Source organism: Nipponia nippon, unplaced genomic scaffold, assembly GCF_047370975.1.
Source record: "Nipponia nippon isolate SJK-2023a ecotype South Korea unplaced genomic scaffold, ASM4737097v1 scaffold_3, whole genome shotgun sequence".
Taxonomy (NCBI): domain Eukaryota; kingdom Metazoa; phylum Chordata; class Aves; order Pelecaniformes; family Threskiornithidae; genus Nipponia; species Nipponia nippon.
The window spans coordinates 40755300-40771294 of NW_028262347.1; the positions used below are offsets into that span (position 1 = coordinate 40755300).

The window sequence follows — 15995 nt, forward strand, 5'->3', positions numbered from 1 at the left end:
AGTGTTGGTGCGCTAGAAGTTATTTTAGTGCCTCCTTACCGATTTCATACAGTTCTTTGTGGTTGCATGGCCAGTAGCTTGTTAATTTAATACTTATCCTCCATACCCAGCATACAGTATGTCAGTGTCTGAATGTGTTTGTCCATCTGTATATTTTGAGATGCTGTTGACATGCTTGCTACTATGGTTACTGTAAAGATGCTTTCACGGTATTGTGTGTCTGGGGCACTAAAGTGATAATTCTGAGCTGGCTTCTCTGTTAATACCATACTTCAAAGGACATAAAACATACGTTGCATCTGAGAAAGCAGATTAAACTAAACTAGAAATGACCTTTCTAAGAGAAGTATAAACATGACAGCATAGGCAAGGTAGAAATGAAGTGCAACCAATAAAATCTAAGTACTAAGTATATGTTGGGAGAGCGCTTAGTTTAGTGAAAATAACATTGGTTTAGAACGAGGATGTGCAGCTGAAAGACTTTTCTAAATACTACGGATGCAAATACTGTTCTGAAATTTATCTTAATAAGATCAGTTTTAGCTTCCTTTATGATAAACATTTCAAAGTCAAAGCTATTAGTAAAGTTAAGAAGCAGGAGTCGGCATTATTGAATGACCATTTACAGTAGAGCAGAACTTTGTCTATATGTAATAAAGATGCAGTCTTTAAGACATACACAAAGCCTGCCACTGGTTTCAAAAGTAGTAGGTCAGGATTGTGGGTATACTCAAGACACAATGTTTTCCGGTGCTTTGTAAAGTGATAAGCAGAAAGATAGATAGTGGAGGTATAAAGGCATACTTAAGCTGCGCATTCCCTGTGTCAAGAAGTAGATGCCCTAAATTCAGTGTTGCTTGGAGGAATGCTAAAACTGGAAAAACTTTAGAGAACCCACTGTTTGACTGTTTTATGAAGAAAAAGAGAACATAAATATGCGTGATGATGTCAAAATACCACTGCTGTGGTCTTCTGCTGTTGAAAAGATATATACCTCCGGGAACCTGCTTCTTGGTAGGATTGTGATCTGGTCCGCGCTTTTGTTTTTAAATCCTCTTGTCCTTCAGCAGGGGAATGTCATTCTCCAGTCAAGAATTCTTTGCTGTTCAGTAGCGTATACCCTGATGTAAAAAAACCCTACTGTGGGGCAGGTGGACTTTCAAATAACCAAGGCTGCATACAGGCAGTGTAACAGTATAAAAGACTGGTTCATACACATAGGCAGCTACACTTACCCTTTTCCAAATTTACTGGGCTGTTATCCTTGGATTGATTAATTATTGCATAATTATTCAGAGTTGTAGCTCCTGCCTGCCCTCTCTGAAGAACTGTCAAGTCTCATTTTCTGTAGATGGCTAAGCAATGGCAAATTTTAAAACATGCCTGCCTGTTATAAAGATGTTTGCCTCCCTGAGCTTGGTAGTGGCCAACCAAATGCTCCTTGATTTTTTTGTTTGTTTGTTTGTTTTTTACCCAGAAAACCAGGAATGTCTTTTTGCGCTGTGACAATTTTTACTTCAGGTCAAAGCAGGAGATTAAAACTGCGTACTTACATTAACTTTCTTTTCAGAAAAAAAAAAATCTTCTCTAATCAATTCCATTCTTGCACAGTAGACATATCTGGCCAGAAACTGTCTGTGGTACTACCTTGTGTTAAGGTTGCACTTTTAAAGTTTTTTTCTAAATTTCTGTCATTTTTATCTTATCTGGACACTCACATAGAAAAAAAAAAGGTAAACGTTTTCTTGGTGTGCACTGGAAATTGTGTGAAATGTTGAAGTGCCGAGACCATTAAAGTTTGCTTTATGTGGGACAAATGTGTACAGAGCATGATATATTATGTTGACTGAATTTTGCATGTTTTTTATGAAGGTGTTCTTGCAGCAGAGCTAAATGTAGTCTACAGATGGACCTGCTACACATTTCTCCGTTCTCATTTATATTCTTGCCTCCCGTCAAAAATCTTTCTATTTATGATCATGTGTCTGCTGCCATGAACTGTTAGACTTCTTAAGAGCAGACAAGGAGAATCCAGGAGTTTCTTTCCATTCCTTTTTCTTCATTTACTTTTTAGGCTAAATCATGTACTCAATGTATTTAATGCAATTCCTGTTGACATAAATGTGAATTCCATGTGCTGATGAAGGGCAGCACTGAGTCTCTGTTTCAAATTAAGAACATGTCACTTTCCTATCAGTACACAGTGAAAAGAAGCAGCCAGGATCTACAGGTCTGTTGCACATGGGACCCTCATTAATTCTCAAACCAAGCTTGTGAGTTAGTGAAATATTGTTACCATTTACTGTGATGTGGAAAACTCAGGCGAAGAAGGGTTTGCTCAAAGCTAGAGTTAAAGTTTATGACAAAGCCAGTAATTAAAGACAGAATGCCTTATCCTAACTCCATTCTTCAACCACATGCTCACCCTACTTCTCCTAAATAATTACTTAATAATAGTTAATTAAAAATAGTGTAAAATCTGGCAACTCCTGTTCAAGAATATTTAGTAGTACGACAAGTATAAAAAAAAAAAAATCTGTTTTTATATCTCATGCGATGACAATAGAGAAGATAGCTCTTAAAGATTTTGAGGGTCTCAGTTATGTGCCTGGATAGCACAGAAAAATAAATTTGTTATAAATGGCAGGGCTGTCTAACAGTTGATGCTGTATTCTTTGTGATCAAAAACTCTCAATGATAAACTTAGTGGAATATTTTAAGTGGAATATTAAGCGGCATATTTTCATAATGTTACCATCTTAGATTGACATAGACATGCATGCATACACATATAAATAGTGCAGCATATGGTACGTTACATTTTACATTATGGTCTACTTAACGAGTTATTTTGGGATATGTGTTATTTGCATTAAAAAAGTTTAATTTTGAGTACATTGTAAATGTGCATAGTAACATTTGGGGAAATCTGATTCATATAATTTTTAATTCTTCATAGAAATAATTGATTAAGAAAAAATTATTTTTCAAAACTATGATAACATTGATAGTACTACAATAAAACCTATGGAGAATAAATCAGTGCATATTATAAGGTTCCTAACATATTAGTCTTCAAATAAATTTTGGCCTTCTGCTTCATTCATTGCCATAATATTGTATTTGATGATAAATATTCCTGTAGAGGACAGTCAAAACTCTATAGGGTATCTGAAAGTGTTTAAGACTACTGAAGAGAAAAAAAAAAAAAAGACAAAGAATTTGGGAGAAAAAAAATTATTTACTTTCTGAAGGTTAAAAAGTATACTCCCAGAAATTAACTACACTTCTGAAATAAGAGAGATAGTTGTTTCTGTGTCAGGAATACCCAAAAACATTACGACCAACTCTTCGGGCTAAATGTGCACTATTTTAGTCATTCTGATCTCACAGTGCAAACTCAAGTCTTGTCTGCAGCTTCATCGAAGGTATCTTGGGAATGACCATAGTTTTTCAAAGAGATCAAACAGCAAGGTATCTTCTTATGAAGCAGTAAGCTTTATAAAGTCTTTTACAACTTCCAGATCCCTTGACAAGATTTAGGTATTAAGTAGTTAGTAAAATGTCTGCCTTTTCTTGGAAAGTACTTCTTTACATAGCTACAAACTTTGTGAACCATTTTTGCACCTTTCTACTTGAAATAAATTAAAACATCGCCACGTGGTTTCAGTTAATAATCTGAGTCTCGCCCCAGTTGAGGATGAAGATGAATCCAGGTTCTGGATTTAGAATTTAGTGTTAAATCCCCCTTTTGAAAAGAAAAGAGAACATATCTTCTCTACTTATGGCAGTAGTAGGTATGCAAAGGTAAAATGTAAGCATAGATAAATTAGAGGTACATAAAAACTTAAGAAGTAGCAAACTGTTTAAAGTTCATGTTTGCCGATTTTCAAGGGATTTGCTTTAAATTTCAAAACATAGTGTGTCAACTCAAAGTTAGCTTCTGTGTGAAAAGTTTGCATTAAAAATGTATTTAAGAAGTGAATGTCCCTCTTCCCACTTGAGAATACAGTGCTAAAATTAACTCTTTACACTGCTTCCTAAAGAGCCTTGTGCTGCTCAGAAGGGGGGAAAAAAGGCACTCACACATTACCGCTCTCCTTTGTAGCATTTGCTCTGTGGAAACGCTGCATAAATTGACAGGGAAAAGGAAGCTGTCTTTAAGCTGGTAGAATATAAGGAGCTGGCAGGGTGAAGGCACCTTCAATTTGGTTTGGTATCTGAAGTGCATAGGACAATTGGCCGGCCAGAGGGAGCCTGACTCCAGCTGAGAACGCGTGCACTGGGCTGACCTTCCCAGTCAGCATGCCAGCGGAGATTAGACTTTCCTCAAGTGCTCCCTTGTTAACCCAGTCTTTTCTCCGATGTCATTTGTCTTTCAGATGCTTAAAATTGCTACCAATTTTGCAGCAGTCCAGATCGCTTTCTTTTGTTCTGTTTGTTGGCCAAGATAATATTTCATCTGCATGCACTGATTTCTTAATTCTCTATTGGTTATTTAAGTGGTCTTCAATAATACAATTTATGGCATTTTTCCTGACTTCCTTCCTTGAACTGTCCAGCAGATCTCATTCTTTTCCCAGTAAAAATCATGGTAAATAAGGTGTGGTTCCTTTGGCTCCAAGTGAATTGACTGAGGGCAGAATATGATGTGGTGTTTTTGACATACCAAAACAGCATTAGACTTCAGTTAGAAAAAAATACCCTAACATCTTTAAAAAGAATGAGATGTGATCAAAGCATGCTTACTCCTCAGAGATTTAGCAACTCATGTGGCAAATCCTTATGCTACATGCTCTGTACTGTTTGCCGAGAAGACCTGAGAAACTTCTGTGCAATTTTACTGATCAGATTTGAGAAATTTAATGCCTGGAGAATTAGAAAAGAAATAAATGCAGTTGGGGAGGGGTAGGGCCTGAAATGATGTTACTGTTACTTGTTGAAGGAGTGCTGCCCTCTTCTCTCTCTTGGAATCAAGGTTTAAATGACAAATGCACAAGACTAAAACAATCAACAGCTTTGACTATATATGATGGTAACTCATGGTACCCCTGTTTTTAGTCCTGTCGTGGTTTAGCCCGGCAGGCAGCTAAACACCACGCAGCCACTCGCTCACTCCCCCGCAGTGGGATGGGGGAGAGAACCAGGAAAAAAAGGTAAAACTTGTGGGTTGAGAAAGACAATTTAATAGGACAGAAAAAGAAGGGAAAATAATAACAATGATAAAAGAATATACAAAACAAGTGATGCACAATGGTTTCATCAAAATTCATTCTTCATTCATCTGGGTGATTCTTACTGTAATACCATTGATATGGCATATAGCCACCATAAAAGTAACGATATACAGTATTATATAGCAATTAACATCATACAATTCAAATCATTCGCTCTTCTCACCCAAAATCAAGTCCTCTTGAGGTACACATTGGACTTCCCCATTCTTCCGCATTATCCACCAACTGCACCCAGGTCCTTGAGCAAAAGCAATCCCATGAATGGGTTTGCCTTTGCACAAGGCAGGAATAACCCAGACTGTCTTCCCCAGCGTATATTTTACACGCACTACAGAGACTTTATCCCCTTCTACAGTATGTAAGAGTTTTGACTGGGCAGGGCCCGCTCGATTGGCAGATCCCCTCGTGTTGACTGACCAGGTGGCTTTTGCTCAATGCGTATCCCAATGTTTGAACAACCCGGCACCCATAGCTCTCAGTGTAGTCTTTAACAATCCATTGTATCATTTGATTTTCCCAAAGGCTGGTGCATGCTAGGGGATGTGATATACCCGCTCAATGCCATGCTCTTTGGCCCAGGTATCTATGAGGTTGTTTCAGAAATTAGTCCCGTTGTCTGACTCAATTCTTCCTGGGGTGCCATGTCACCATAGGACTTGCTTTTCAAGACCCAGGATACTGTTCCACGTATTCCAGCTGTTATTTTGTTGATCACATCCATTGGGATCTGACGACACCCATCTTGCCATTTTATTCCTAAAATCTGGATCTCCTGTGCGGGTCCCTTGACCTTACTTTGTTTTATGGCAAAACCGGCTTTCAAGAAGGCTTTGGATTATTTTCTTCCCTTTCTCAAAAACCTCTTCTGCTGTGTTGCCCCATATGATGATGTCATCAATGTACTGCAGGTGTTCCAGAGCCCCACCCTGTTCCAGTGCAGTCTGGATCAGTCCATGGCGAATGGTGGGGCTGTGTTTCCACCCCTGGGGCAGTCGATTCCAGGTGTACTGGACGCCCCTCCAAGTGAAAGCAAACTGTGGTCTGCACTCTGCTGCCAAAGGGATCGAGAAAAACGCATTAGCGATATCAATTGTGGCATACCACTTGGCTGCCTTTGACTCCAGTTCGTATTGAAGTTCTAGCATGTCCGGCACGGCAGCGCTCAGTGGTGGCATGACTTTTTGTTCAGGCCCTGATAGTCTACTGTTAGTCTCCACTCTCCATTAGACTTTTGCAGTGGCCATATGGGACTGTTAAAGGGTGGGCGAGTCTTGCTGATCACTCCTTGGCTCTCCAGTCGACGAATCAGCTTATGGATGGGAATCAGGGAGTCTCTGTTGGTGTGATATTGCCACTGGTGCACCATTGTGGTAGCGATCAGCACCTGTTGCTCTTTGACCCTCAGCAACCCCACAACAGAAGGGTCCTCCGAGAGACCGGGCAGGGTAGACAGCTGTTTAATTTTCTCTGTCTCCAAGGCAGCTATACCAAAAGCCACTGGTACCCTTTTGTGTCCTTGAAATACCCTCTCCTAAGGTAGTCTGTGCCAAGGATGCACGGAGCCTCTGGGCCAGTCACAATGGGGTGCTTTTGCCACTCGTTCCCAGTTAGGGTCACTTCAGCCTCCAATACCATTAGCTGTTGGGATCCCCCTGTCACTCCAGAAATACAGATGGGTTTTGCCCCTTCATAGCTTGATGGCATTAGGGTACCCTGTGCACTGGTGTCCACTAGAGCGTTATACTCCTGTGACCTCTGATGTGCCCGGACATCGAATCCACACAGTCCAATAAACCCAATTGTCCCCTTCCTCCACCTGGCTGGAATATCTCTTTGGCCAGTTTGGGTCAGCTGTCCTGGATGTGCCCCCTTCCAGCCTCTTGTGCACCTCCAGCCTCCTCTCTGGCAGGGCAGTATGAGAAGCTGAAAGGTCCTTGACTTAGTGTAAGCACTGCTCAGCAACAACTAAAACATCAGTGTGTTATCAACATTATTCTCATCCTAAATCGAAAACACAGCACTATACCAGCTACTAGGAAGAAAATTAACTCTATCGCAGCCAAAACCAGGACAAGTCCCAAGAAGCATGCTTTTTTTCTAAAAGTCTATGGACAACGGCTTGGAATTTTTTAATTAGAGACCTTGGAATGAGTATTAAAGCGGTAGCACCCAAATAGAAATACCATCCTGGAATGTTTTTGCCATTTATATGAAGAAGACCCCTGTAAGCTGCTGCTCAGAGAGATGTGATCACTCAAGCTGACAGAGCACAAGCCAGCTAGTATTATACTAGGCACCAGCAATACCTGGAACTCCAAGCAGGAATGAAATGGGATAGCAGTGCAGATCCCCAGGAACTGGCACAGTATGTCCCCAGCTTGATAAGGCCTTTGCTCAGACAGTGCATTCTGTATCACTTTCCAGTTTTATTATTTTGCTATGTTTTACTAATTTTTAGCTATGAGCTTTGGGTTTTGGGGGTGGTGGCCACAGCACTAAGGTCCATGCCAGAGAGGACAAGTTGTATTTTCATGTATTCAAAAAATAATTACTCTGAACTGTAGTGTTATCCAACAGTGATAATTATAATAATCAGCCACTTCCAAATTAAGATTTTATTCATAACAAATGGCTCTTAGTTTGGGCCCGGTTGTATGATTTGGCTCCAGTCCTGCAAATACTTATCCAGATACTTAACTTTAGTGTCAGGAATGGTTCTACTGAAATCACATGTGCAAATGTTTGTCGGATCAAGGCCTTGAATAATTCTAAAACAATTATCCCTTTCCCCAAATACCAACTCATTTGTGTGGAATAGTTTCACTAAGATGTTCTGCTACACTGCCTCATTACACAGCCTAAAGCATTATGTATATCATAAATAATTTAGAAGCCTTTCTTTCAAAATTTTTCAAAATCTTACATAAAATGAATATTTAGTTTGATCTGGAACGTACTGTCTTTCAACAGTATTAAGTTATGTAATTGCAATGAAGTAATTTTAAGGACGTGTTTGATAAAAAATTGCTAAAACTTTTTTCATTATAATATAAAAGTATAGTCTTTTTGTACAGGAGATATGATATTGTGTGTGTGGAGATGTGTTTGTATAGACAGGCTTTGGGCAAATTAAGAAAATATCTATCTATCAGCCTGAAGCAGTACAAACAACTATAGCTCCCACTGTACAAGATCTCTCCCTTCTTTTGCAGACACTTGAATAAATGCTTTCTTTTTTATTGAGAGTAACCATGCTTACTGATGTTACCAAACTTAAGCATTAAGTACTTAAGTGATGCAGAAGTATCTGCTGGATTGGGACTTAATTTGTGTAATTATTATGTATAAACTTAACCCTTTAAGTCTTACTTTTTTTTTGTGCTTGTGTCATACAACTTTTCCTATGAAAAGTGTACAATAATTTGATGCTGATATTTATGAAGGGGAGGTGGGAGGTAGAAAAGTAAAGCTGGTGTTTAGTACTACTACTTCTCTATTTTCTTCAGGTTTTTTGCTATTAGTTCTTTTACCAAACACTTCAGTCTGCTTTGCCTGAGGATGGAGTAGTTACAGCACTGGTATTACACAGAAATAAAACTTTCCTAGCCCTTGTTTCCACAGCAGTAGGCATCTTACAATGCCAGTTGTACCATGTCTTCTGGATCCTGTGATAATATAAATGCTAGTCTAAGTGAATGAGAGAACAGATGTGAGATGATGTCAGCATTAAGAGAAGTGTAACTGCACTGATTTGGCATTCATGGAGTTTGTAAATGAGTCTCTGTGTACCCTGAGGGGAGAAGTAGGTCATAGCTGGCAAAGGAAACAAGTAAGATAAGACAAAGCTCACTCTCACCCATCACTGAAAGTTACCTGTTCTGAACCACCTTGATGAGTAACTTGCCTTTGGGCTTGATTCTTGATCAGTTTGGCATGGAGGCTGCCTCGGAAATGAAATCTTTCTCCTGTTGGTCATGCACATGATGAGGTTGCAATTATGTTTATGGTGGGGGGCAGATCAAGTTGTCCAGTCTCCAGAAATGGGATTCATCCTTATGAAGGCATAGAAACCAAAGTTTCTTAAACACCCTCGTTCACAGAGATTGCTATTTTGGAAGCATGAGGAAAGGGCAGGAACTGCTTCTGGGAATAGGGAGTATGATCAGATAGCTATAGCTGGGATCTAGGTAGCGAGACCTTTGAGTTCTGCTCCTGGATACAGTAATGAAGTAGTTTACAAATTTAAGCAAATCATGCAACTTTTCTGTAGTCTTACTCTATATATGTGATGGCTGAGACAACTACCTACATCTGAGTTTGACTAAATTGTTAGTGGCTGATAAATGCTGGAGATCTGTAGATTAAAAACAATTAATGAGGTGCTAATTATGAGTGTGACATGGTAAAATAAGGTGAAATCCCGAAGGATTTTCTTCTCTTCATAAGGATGTATGTCTGCCTTTCAGTTTTGCTTACAGCTGTCTACGTGGGCTGAACTCTGTAATACATAAGATTCTTACTGGAACAAGTGTGAAGTCTATGCAGGCGTCTGAAAGCAATATTTGACCTGCTGACAAGAAAATACAGGATCCATATGCTTGGTGCAATATGGAAGTATTGCCTGCACTCATGCTGAAGCTGTGCAAAGACAAGGATTTGGAAGAGGGCCAAAAGAAGTGCAGGTTCAACCTTGTGACCTGACAAGGGTTGGGGAGTAAATTCCAGTCCTACAGTGTCCCTGCATAGAGCTTCACTATATTGACTTCAACGTGCAACAGCCACACACTATTACAGGAAGATCAGCAGAGAAGCAAAAAGTGCACTGTGAAGAAAGAGATGGCGGATAGCTTGAGAATCCATCTGTATTGGTGCTACAGGGTAGTGAAATGTGGCTCTCATCAGGCAGCTCAACCAATTTTAAACCCTCAGGAGAAGTGGCAGTAATGCAAATCACAATTTACATCAGTGCCATGTGTCTGCAATAAGACTTTGTAGTGTACAGTTACCTTGGCATAGTTATTAATAGAAACATTTGTAACTAACTGGCCCTAGTGGAGATAACACCTAAGTATATAGTTGTGCTGAGGTGAAGAGTATGGGTTTGCAGTACTGCTGCTGGATGTTTTTAAAAATTGAGTGTGGGGCACTGTGGAAGAGTAATTGGTAGCAGGATAAGGGGTTCATGTGGTGTTATTTAGGTCTAGCACTGAAAAGGGACAATGTGAAAGCTCATGATCTGAGAATAGCATCTGGGAAGGCTGTAAGTTCCTCAGCATATGGAGGCTTCACGTCGTCTCTTACCTGTTGCCTGTACATGTGTAGAGTAGTGTGAACTGCCGAGTGCCAGAACTTTACTTCTTTCTGGCCAAGACAGAAGATGTGAAAAGAAAGGGCAGGACAAGCATCTTGGAACATCCTATCTGCCTGAAGGCCAGAGACAGTACGGAGCATAGCTGAACACATTCTTGAAATCTTAAAGTACATGTTTTTAGAATAAAACAAATGCTTACTGAATACTGATAAGGCAAAAAACTTTCATCTAGAATAGAAAAAGCCATTGTGTAGAAACAGAAATATGTGGAAGAACATTGTAGCAGAAGTATTTTTTAGGTTATTTGGATGGAATATTTAAAATAAATCATTATAGCGAATGGAGAAAAAAGACCCAGTGCCAGATTCATCTCTGCATGTCATTCCGTGTGTGTAATTTAATAGACTTATGCCAAGAAAGACTTCAGGTAGTTTTGCTCTGCTTATACTAATGGAGCTAACTTAATTCCGTGGAATTGGTACTGCTAAAATAAATTTAATTTGAAAAATGTGAAGATTTTGGAAAAGCATTAATGTAATTAAAATGAAGCATTCACTTCGGTTTTAATGTGCCAGCTCTTGACAGAAAAGCTTCCAATATGTCATTACTGTGCATGGTGTCTGTCTTTCTGAAATAAATAAAAGTCAAAATTTTTTTTAGAAAAAAAGATTTTAAGCATACAGCCATTTGTGTCAGAATATAGACTATGGCAGGAAAGTTGTGTTGTGTTGTGTCAGGGAGTTGTGGTCAACTGTACAGACTTTCCAGCAGTTTGAGGAAGGAGGGATTTTCTTTTGTTTTTCAGTCTTTTTGTTGTTGTTGATAGTATTCAGTGAAAAGAGCAACAGATTTTTTTTTTGAGGATGCTTACACAGCACTGTGATACATTTGTTCCATTTATCATAGACAGAAAGAACTGTCACACCAAATAGAGTTATCAAAATCACATTTCTGTGCATACTGGTGCCTCAGCTGTCCTGCCTTCAATGCCTGTCTCCGGTCAATCTGTGAAGAATCCCGTAAACCTGAAGCCAGATGTGGTCTGTTTTCTACATTTATCATCAATCATGGATACAGCATCTTGCAGTCATGTAGCTCTATGTTTCTGCCTGTCTGACCATAGAGCCGTGCTGTAAGAGCATCCGATTTCACAAGGAATTTATAATATCCAGATTCACTGGATGGTATTATTTACAGTGTTGTATCTCTGTGTGGGAAGTATAATGGGAAACGCTGCATACTCTCAACATGCTGCTAGTTTAATCTCTTCTGATAAGGGTTTGTGAAAACTGATTATGAGCCAATTTGGTTCCCAATGAAACTAGAACTGAACCTCCTTTTGATGGTATGAATTGAGCTCCTGGTATGTCACAGTTAGTTTTATTGTAGAGGGTTCTGTTGGGTCATGGTGAGTCTAAGGGAAATTACTCACTCTTTATCCAAATATCACCATACGTTGAGTACACAAACAGATTTGGTTTTCATATTTGGTGAATGAATAATTACCTAAGTACACAATGGTAGTAATTAATTGTAAATGGCATTCTTTATTGGTTTTGATTATCTCAGCATGGAGAGCTTCCATTAAAGTGTTCACAGCTTTTATAAGGCAGCATTAAGGTGGTTGTTCAATAAATACGTACTGATCAAGATTAGACCAAATGAAAATAAGCACTCTGTGTATCTTCATGTAATAGGAATTTGGTAAATGGATGGATGTCCTAGCCACGGGAGAATAATAACAGAAAGACATAAAGGAAAAAAAAATACACCTTAGCAGCAAAGCATTATGTCTATATTCTTTCAATCAGTAATATCACTGCTAGCATTAAAGATAAATGAAATACATACCTAGGTGTAACAGAGTGAAACAAAATCAGACATGAAATAAGCCATCTGTTTGTTCTCTATCTGTAAAATGGTGTTGTTTATCAGAAACAATTCCGGCAATGAAAACATTTGGTAATCTAACATTCATTAGCAGGTTTAGACATTAATCTGAGTTTTCCTCTGTGCTATCAAGTCCATTCACAATGAAATACCTTGGACCAGTACTAGCCAATGTGACTCTTTAGAAGATGGGTCTAAAGAGTTGACAAAGCAACTAGTATATTTGTATGCTGTTTGACTCATGGAGCAGCTCCAGGCTTATTAAGCAAACTGAGGTCTTCAGTCAGCGTGACAGGCAAACGCCTGAGTCAGTCCACTTGGGTGCAATTAGAGCAGGCCTGTTGCTACTGCAGTGACCTTGGGTGCACTTCGGGAACGCATGGTTCAACGCTATGTAAGCTGACCTGAAAGAAACAGCCCAGAGCTGCACCAGGTGGAAAGGATGACACAGAACAAAGGGAGCTCAAAATTTTTCTTTATGCACTATGGCACCATTATTGATGAAGATGAAATATGAGGTGGAATTTCTCAGTAGTTACGCTATGAGAAAAAGGCTTCGAAGTTGCATACTAAGTTGATTCTACAGTGCTGCTTCAGAACATATAATTCTTACGTATTTTAACGATGTAATATATGTATGTTTTTCACTTCTGTTTTTTTTAATATTTTGTCACGTGTCAGGGCAAGTATAAAGAAATAACTGCGCACAGAGATTGATCTCAGTGCACAGCGGTTTAAATGTGGAGAAAGAAACCCCAACAACATTCAGATATCTGTCTTTCCTTTTACGTCATCATCCATCAGAATAGATAATGCAGCTCATGTAAAATCAAGAGGTTTATTTCCCATGAATATTTTTTTATTTCTTTCATATTGATAATAATTTTGTTGACAGGGTTGTCTCTGACTGCCAGATTTAGTAAAAATACATAATTAAATGTTCTGATAGGCAAGGTGATGGTTAGGTTTACGGCTGGCAGGAGATCATAAACTAATTTTAAAATTGTTGTAAAGCACTCAGAGCACAGATTGCAGTAACATAATATATTGAGTACTAACATAGTAACATAAGACACAATATTGATGGATAAAAGTTCAAATTAGACAAATGAAAGTACACGTTAGACCATGGAATAATGTCTTTAACCATATGACATGGAATAGACCTGCAATTTTCTCTAAATAAATAAATAAATAACACTTAAGCTTCCTACTGTAGAGAAACAAGTTTGAGATGTCACCATGTAAGTATATACATGAGGCTGAGTGATATTAAAATGAATAGAAGGTTGATTTTAATACCAGTTCTGTACCTCATGCTACTCTTTCAGTATTTCACAAAGTGCATGATGCAGTTGCTTCAAAAGATACTAATTAAGAAGAAAATAGTAAGGGATATTGGGGTAGAGTTTATGCTGCTTCTAAAATTCAGGCCTGGCAGGGATGGCTAGAGGTACCTTTTGCCATTTTAAAATATTTTCCTTTATAGGTTACTTAGGATAGCAACACAGCTCACAAAGAAAGTAGAAAAGGTCTAAAGCTGCTTTTTAGAAAAGCAGTCAGCTCATAGATATCCTGGGAACTGTTCCAGTAGTCAGAACTGTCAAGTAGAGAATGTAAAATGTCTTTCGCTGGCTTCTGAGGAGGTTTGCCGTATACCATTGCCTCGTCCTGAGAAGGCTACTTAGACGCAAGTGAGCCCCATTCAGACTGATCCACATCTGGGTCAGTGAAGCACCGTTCCCCAGTTCTGTTAAAAATTATGAAGATATGTCAGAACTATCAATTTAGTTCAGTAGTTGAAATCATTGGCTTTTCTTGGATCTTAAAAAACTTATATCTATGTTCTTAAACTTTCACATGTAGAAGACCTGTCAATATAACTACAAGCTTTGCTAGTTCTAGGTAGGTCTCTGGTAAAATGATTGGATTTATTGTACATAGTATGTTTTCTACAGACATAAACAAATCTTTCACTCTGTCACAGTGGAAATACTTTTGAAGTTCTGTTATACATTAAATTTTTCCTTGGATACCAAGGTATCCTATATTCACGGGAGTTTGGCAGTGGTGTACTTTTGGATACAGCTGCAGACCTAGCTGTTTTGTGTTTGGAAGCAAAGAGAGATCGTGGTGTTACTGGTGTGACATCAGGTAATCCAGCTGTGGGGACTATCACCTCCGTATCATCTACTCGGTGCCTGGTCCCTTCCTAGTAAGTCTGTGTTCGCTATCTGCATCTCTAAGTGCCTATACAGCTTTTAAGACCTTTATCCTTACCATCTTTAAGCTCTTAAAGTAGGAAAGAGATGCCTTACATGGGAAAGCAAAGCTTTTTCAAGCTTCTCAGCTTAGTATTCCCGAGCTAGGAAGAGTTTTTTCATAAGATTTTTCTAGCTATTGAGTCTCTCACTTTTTAAGACATTAACTGATAAGATGAAGATTATTTCCTTTAAGTTGCAATTGGTAGAACACATACAGATGTTGTGTGTGCCTATATACAGGCTGGGAAAGAGGTTCTGGCAAATATATGGGCCTTAGAATATTTATTTTTACATTAATTTTTATGTGCTATATGTCATTTAAATGTGCCTGGCAGTCACTTTGGAAATCTGCAAACCTATACAACTACATTGATTAACAAGAGTATGACTGCAAGTGTACAGGCAGTAGAGAATAAGACAGCTGTCTAAATTTGATCCTCAGATCACTGACTAGATTTCTGTCATATTCCTAAGTCCGTCCTCTTTGTGGAAGTAGTTACTGTCAAATAAATCTGAAAATTGAGTGGTCTTGTTATCACAGTGAACTGTGTAAGCTCTGATAACAGAGTCAAATTATTCAAGAGTCTACAAATTATAAAGAAATTAAAATAGGGAAGATCAGATTTGAATTATTAGGCAACCTGTATTCTGAAGCGCAAAATAAGAGATTGCAAAATGGATGAGACCAAGGCGATTAAATCTAGATCTCATTCTAACAGCAACCACGCCTAGCTGCTTTGGAGGATATTTAACTGCTACCTTATAAGTGAAAACAAATCCCTGTATTCCATTGTATTTTAATATATTTGTGAATTTTCTTATTCCTGAGAGCACACTGACCCTTTCTATATGCTGTCAAAATACTAATTTCAGCTGCCTCAAGACAACAGTTTTTACAGATACAGAGTGCTTTTTCAAGTATTAAATATTGATAGCTTTATTATTACAGGAATCTCTTTATTATGAAGAGGATTGTTTCTCATTATGAAGAGGAGATGTATGTGTAGTCTAACCATTGTATTCATCTTCTCTCTAAATGAAACAGTCTTAATCTTTTTTTGTGTGTGCTCTTATGGTAAGTTTTTAAAAATTCCTTTAGATTAGAGTTCTCAAAATAAATATTGAATGTTCAGAAATACAAAATTTCTTTTTTTTTTTCAATTCTTTGCTTACCAAAATAACAAAATACAGAGTAATCAAAAATCAGTGCCATTGCAGAAGTCAACTTTGAGAGCCAGTTTTATTCTTTGCTATAATTACTGTGCCTGAAAGGACAACAGAATGAGGATGTAG

The 15995-nt window shown here is 38.4% G+C and overlaps 1 protein-coding gene across 4 annotated transcripts in view; it reads left to right on the forward strand.

Annotated features, from left to right (window-relative positions):
* Positions 1 to 15995, forward strand: part of LGR5 (leucine rich repeat containing G protein-coupled receptor 5) — a 100130-nt gene that overhangs the window by 1210 nt on the left and 82925 nt on the right. The gene's annotated exons all lie outside the window — the stretch shown is intronic.